Source organism: Hordeum vulgare, chromosome 2H (genome assembly GCF_904849725.1).
Source record: "Hordeum vulgare subsp. vulgare chromosome 2H, MorexV3_pseudomolecules_assembly, whole genome shotgun sequence".
Taxonomy (NCBI): domain Eukaryota; kingdom Viridiplantae; phylum Streptophyta; class Magnoliopsida; order Poales; family Poaceae; genus Hordeum; species Hordeum vulgare.
In genome coordinates, this window is record NC_058519.1 from 411,178,655 (window position 1) to 411,185,468 (window position 6,814).

Below are 6,814 nucleotides of genomic sequence, written 5' to 3' on the forward strand. Positions count from 1 at the left end.
CCGTAGAATCACCCTGGGTGTGTTTGATTGCCTGCATCAAACCCGACGTAGCTCAGTGGCGGAGTTAGAACTTCTATGAAACCTGGGCAAACTTGAGCATAAAGTTTCTTGTCTCGAAATCAAAATTGAGATCGACGGATCTGGAGGTGTAGGCCTAAACTTGAGGGGCAACAACTTGTCCAGGGAAACGCAACCCACGCCCAACCCCCACATCGTCCTTCCCGAGTCGACTTGATCGACGGTGAATCCAGGCCCGCTTAAGGCCTCCTTCCCCTTGACCCCCCTCCCCTCGATCTTATCTGGATCTGGGTGGGTTGGTGCTCGGCCCATGGCTGCGGTCGGGCGACGACGAGCTGGTCCGGGGGGCTGCAGCTGTGATAATAAAGGTGATGGCCCTCGTGCTTCTCTCGCATCATGCTAACATCCTACATGATCGATCTTCCTCGATCTGTTCATCGACGTGTTTCGAAACTATTGCTTGAGATCTTGCCCAAGATATCTGGATCGAATAGAATTCGATCGTGCAAGTCCATTTGAGCCTAGGAGGTTCCATGAGGATGTGACGAGAAGCTCTGCTCTTCGTTGACACCATGAAACGTGTCGGGTTCTCGATTTCTACGGTGAAGATAGTTGTGGAGAAGGTCATGATGGCTAAGATCGGAGGATCAATTATACGAACATGGCCTTCGAGGCGATGGAATCAGCTAGGTGTTGGATATTTCTCAGGAGCAACAATGTCAAGTGGGGGACAACACCGAAATAATTCATTTTGCATGGTGCTCCTCGGGTCTCGTGCCAGGAATTTCAGGATGAAAACCTAAGACCTGGCCTTCACTGGTTGTGTTTGGCAATTGCCTTGTTGGAAGAATTGCTTTGAGAGCTCGGACTTCCTCAGGGTAAAAACCTAAGATCTTGGATCGGCCAACGTGGACGTTTCTGCACTGTTTTCTTCTTGAAGGCGTTGCTTTTGGAGACCTTTTATGTTTTACGGATGATGTATTTGGCGGTCGTTTGTGTGCGGCTGCCAGAGACCTTTTATGTTTTATGACGCTCGTGCACTGTTTCCTTTCATTTTATTTTCAAAAATGCTAGACCTACGTACATCCTACTTAAGGCTACGTAAACTTTTCATCTCTAACAAATCAGCCCCCTGATTTCAACCGAGGTGGGGCCCAACCACTAATGCTGATCCAATTAATGACCTACACATCAGCCTTTACGTAAAATGCTCACGTAAGTTTACGTGGATGTAGCATTGCTGTTTTATTTTATCCTTTGGTTGTGTGCATTCTGGATACCTTTCCGATATCTTGTAGGTGCAAAAGTTGGATGTAATTATTATCTTTATGATATTAATATATTCCTTTTTTATAAGTACTCGAATCCGTAAACCACCGTGCCGAAGAAGTCCGGAGATCGCTCGACATAAGCTTGGGTGACGAAGTGGAATGGAGCGATTAGGGTTTGGTTCGAGAAACTGATGAAATCAAATATATGTGTGGTCGGGTGAACAACGTGGCCAGGTCATATGTGGCGAACGTGCCCAAGCCTTCCCATATCCGTGTCATATTTAGATTAAATATGAAAAATGCTGGTCAGCCCGGATATTTGAGACGGTTTGAGGGGTTCGTATGTAGTTAATGGGACGCTTAGTAGGCCTAATCAAGTAGCCCATTGTTTATCACATAAGTGCAAAGTCAGAAAAGCCTTGAGAGAGTCGTGGAAACAAAGTTTCATGACATGGATGTGAAGGTTTGTGAGTTGACAACTATAGTCAAACAACTTCAGCATGAAGTTGACTCAGTGGAGATACCATGCTTACAAGATGAAGATGAAGATGATGATGATGAGGAGGAGGAAGAGTCTCCTCCTCCCACTACTACTCAGTTCAGCACCAGGCCTAGGTCAGTTGTTGTCCTTGCTCAGGAGATAAGACAAACATCTTCAGCACAAGCTTCAGCACCTTCAGCACCAGCTCCAGCTCAAGCTCCTTTAGTATCAACTCCTCCAGCTCCAGGACATTCAACAGAAGCCTTCACGGACGCTCTTCTGTCGACGGAAGATTCAACACCTTCAGCACCAGCTCCAGCTCAAGCTCCTTTAGTATCAACTCCTCCAGCTCCAGGACATTCAGCAGAAGCCTTCACGGACACTCTTTTGTCGACTCCGTCATCAGCTGCCCAGAGAGACGAGTAGTTCTATACTTTTAAACTTTTTGGTAACTTGTTGCCAAAGGGGGAGAAATGTATAGATCATAGACTTCATGTGAGAGAGAGATTTTGACCTTATTTGCTCTCATTTGGTTTTAAAATCTTTGGTCTTTTGGATGACTTTATCCTATCTGTGTTATTGATCATACACTTTATTTTTTTGATGCCACACTATTATCTTTTAGCTATCCTTGTGATGATCACTGACTTATCTTGTTGGTGCCATGTGTATTGTTATTCATTCCTATTTTGTTTACGCACCACCGAGAAGTATGTGACATGGAAGAGTGACACATGATCCTAATCGATTGTGCATTTGCATTCAAACGCAAATTTTAAATAATGCACAAATTTAGGGGGGGGGCTCTTGCTTTTCACATACTTCTCAAAGCGTCGATGCTAATCATTGATTATATTTGTTGTCGAAGCTTTGATCTATATGTTGTCATCAATTACCAAAAAGGGGGAGATTGAAAGCACAATTGCTCCCTCGGGTGGTTTAGATAATTAATCACACCATATGTATCATTGGACTAATATGTTTTCCAAGAATATTTCAGAAAAGTTCAAAAGATGCTATGGCTTAAGGTTTATGTGGAGATGCCCCTAGATGCAAGAAAGGAATAATATTGGCTCAAGCTTCAAGCTAGAAGACTCTTCATTTTATACTTGTGAGAAATCACTTTTGAGTCCATAGGAAATCCAATACTATTAAAAGGGGGTGAGGTAGTAAAATGAATTGGCTGCTCAAATGCTCAAAGTTAGCCACCAAAACACTCAGTCATTTTTCCCACATATCCACTCTGTCAAGTTCCACATTCACAAATTCGGTGTCACCAACATTCCCATATAGGATCCATCGAGTTTAACCTCAGATAGAAACCCTAGTCATTCCCACCAAATCGGTGCAACTGAAACCAAGTCGGTGCTACCGAGTTCAGTTGACCAGCATTCTGTTGCCAAGATACACAAAATCGGAATTTCCGAGTTTGAGTATCGATGCAACCGAGTTTGGCCATCTGACCGTTAGTCACCTTTTCGGTGCCACCGAGTTTCATATATCGGTCTCACCGAGATTCAAAAGTTCACACCTTTGTGCTATTCGGTACCACCGAGGTTTCAACTTTGGTGTCACCGAGTTTGCTCTTTTGTGTGTAACGGTTGGATTTTGGTTGCTGCCTATATATACCCCTTCACCCACCTTTCATTCGTGAGAAGCACTCAGAACACACACTTCATTGCCAGATCCATTTTCTGAGAGAGAACCACCTACTCATGTGTTGAGACCAAGATATTCCAATCCAATCATTTGAAACTTGATCTCTAGCCTCCCCAAACAGCTTTCCACCAAATCAATCTCTCCTACCCATGCATATTCTATGAGAGAGTGATTTGTATTGATGAGACTATCTTTAGAAGCACAAGAGCAAGGACTTCATTGATCTACCACATCTATTACCTTTTGGAGGGTGGTGCCTCCTAGATTGGTTAGGTGTCGCTTGGGAGCCTCCTACTTCGTGTTGTGGAGTTGAACCAAGATTTTTGTAAGGGCAAGGAGATCATCTACTTCGTGAAGATCTACCGTGAGTAAGGCTAATCCTCCGTGGACGGAAGCCGTGGTGGAATAGACAAGGCCGCTTCTTTGTGGACCCTCCGTGGGTGGAGCCCTTAATGGACTCTCGTAGCCGTTACCCTCCATGGGTTGAAGTCTCCACGAACATGGACGTACGATAGCGCCACCTATTGGAACCATGCCAAAAATCGTTGTGGGAACCTCATGCGTTTGATCTCCCTACCTTGCACCTCTACTTTACACTTGCATGTTTTACTTTCCGATGCTATACTATTAGACTTGCATGTGTAGGGTGTACTTGACCTGCTATAACTGTCATAGGTGCTTCTCAAGTGGAATTGGGAAAAGGCAAAAAAAATATCTTATCAAGTAGTCTAATCACCCCCCTCTAGACATACTTTTGATCCTACACTTTTCCCCTTTGATAACAACAACAACTATGCAGAACTGGCACTTCTCATGTTTGCAACATGCAATTATACTTTTGTTTGAGTTTCTATGGTACTTGAAATTTCTTGCGTGTGTAATGTGCAAGCTCAACAATGCTTCTTTGAATTGCTGCTCATTCTTAAAGCACATGTACAGACACAACTGTTGATTTGGTTGCTCAAGTTTGTCATTATACCATATCCTAGGTTTTCTTTTCTTGTCCCTACTCTTCTTGCATTTTTTAGGACAAATGCTGGTGCCTCATGTCCATCATCCTCACTGTCAAATAGCAGACCATGATCTTCTTCATCTGATGAAGGAATGAAATCAGGTTTCACCTCCTCTAAAACACTAGAGTGTGACCTAGTGGTGGGACTTTTCCTAACTTATAGCTTCTATCTCTTCCTTGCAGATTGTTGCATGGGTGGTTCTTGTGGTGCAACAACATTCACCTGCTCCTCCTCCTCCTCCTCAAACAAATCCTCAACCTCAGTGTCACCCTCATAATGTAAGTGTTCCTCTTCTCATTCTTCATATGAAGCTTCATCAATAATGTGCTGCTTTAGGTAAAAGGGTTGTTATCACTATCATATGCAATGTCCTCATCACTACTATTTTATCCATCCTCGCCCTCTTCTTCAAACATAGCTTTCAACTTTCCCTTCGTGTCATTTCTACTCTCTTATGTGCACATAGCACTATGTTGAGTAAGCTGAACTGTTCTCCTGCTGTTGTTGCCCTTACTTTGAAAAACTACACCATGATCATCAACAACAAGAACACCATGCTCACTGAGATCATACACAACAGGTGCTTGATATAAGATTGCAGCTAATTCATCTACTCTGTGATTGATGTTGCCCTCACTAACAAATCATGAACTCGTAGTTGTTGTTGCCCTCACTAACAAATTCAAAATTAATGAATCCTCATACTCCTTCTTCGGTTGTTGCAATTTGATGTTTCTTTCAATAAGGTCTAGTCCATGCTCTATGTGAGATCCAACAACAATATTCTTCATGTGGTACAATTCATCATTGAAATTAAATCCTAGTGATGTCAACAGTGCATAAATATTCAGAAATGTCACATCTAAGCTCCACATCTTCCTAGCCAGATTATGCGCAACATCAAATTGAATCCTTACATCCCATATAGCATCATCTAACCTACAAGCCAGGACAAAACTATTTTTTTCAGTTCTTTTAGAACAACACAAACCCTAGCCCTCTGATTTGAACATGACTTAAGAAAAAAAATGTAGGGACTTAAATAACTCCACCCGCTTCACTAGTCCACTCATGGCTTGTGGTGGGGTTGGCCACCCACATCTCAACGAGCCGCACCCATTGATCCATGGACATGGGCGCCTCCTCCTCTTCTTCATCGACGTCGGTGTAGTAGGTCGAACTGGAGACGTCTAAACCAACGTGGTCATCGCGCCCAGCCTCCCACGACACTGTCGCCGCCGGGGGTCGCCGCAGCCACCTGAGATCCTCGGGGACAGGGGATAGGGAGAGAGGGGAGACGAGAGCTAGGGCTCGGGCTCGGTCCGATCGAGCCCACTAAGACCGACCGCGTCTTAGTTAGCGCACCGGCACACGTCGATTCGCGAGCATGGCGCGTGACGGGTGGGCCCACAATGTCAGATACAACGTCAATATGTGGTTATACAGTGGTTAGTCCGTTTTGTAACGATTAGGCCCAATAATGGTACCGAACTGTGAGCAATATGATTAGTGGTAGTGACTCGTAACATGGCACCGAAGAGTGTAAGAGCATATCTAGCAGACCCCGTATAATGTCCCGACCCATAATAACCGTCAGAATATAGGTCCATGCGAAAAAGCTGTCAGATCAGACCCAGTATCGGGCCGCGGTCTGTAGTTTTTTTAAGGGGCACTGAAAACATCTCCGTCAAATCCATGAAAATAAGGATTTTGGAGGCAGCCCGAAGACGACCTTTATACGCGAACCACCGTTAGCAGGAGTTCAAGTGCCATCGGGAAATTCATGGTTTGCTCCCGTCCGTCCGTCCCCGATCATGCGTCGGCCGCCCGCCCCGGCCGTCGCGCCCGCTGACTGTCCGCCGCGCTGCTGGACGTGCCCGTGTGCGGCTCTCCTGACGAAGGAGCTAGCTAGCTTACTGAATCGATTCGATTCAAAGGACGCTAGCTAGCTATCTAGCTAGGTGAATCGATACATTCCAACGGAGCTAGCTAGCTAGCTAGCTTTGGCTGAATTGATTTGAACGAGCTAGGTAGCTCTAGCTCGCGGAGGACTCCCGCCGCCGCCCGCCCCGCCCGTCTGCCGACAGCCGCTCGTCCGTCGAAGGTCGCCCCGCGTCTTCGTTGTCTGCTTATTCGGCGGTGGCCGCCGTGTCCTACGGTATGTGTCGATTTTAGATTGACGTGAGGAAGAGGACGAGAAGAAAAAAATAGGCTAAAATCGGTATATTCAAAGAATATTCTTTTTATTGGTTTACGGGGTCTAACTCTACCCCGGCCCACAAAATCGTTTTTCCGCAAAATGTAAACCCCTTTTACGGATCTGCGGGGTTTGGTAGAGATGCACTAATTGACTAAAGAAAAAAAACTGATAC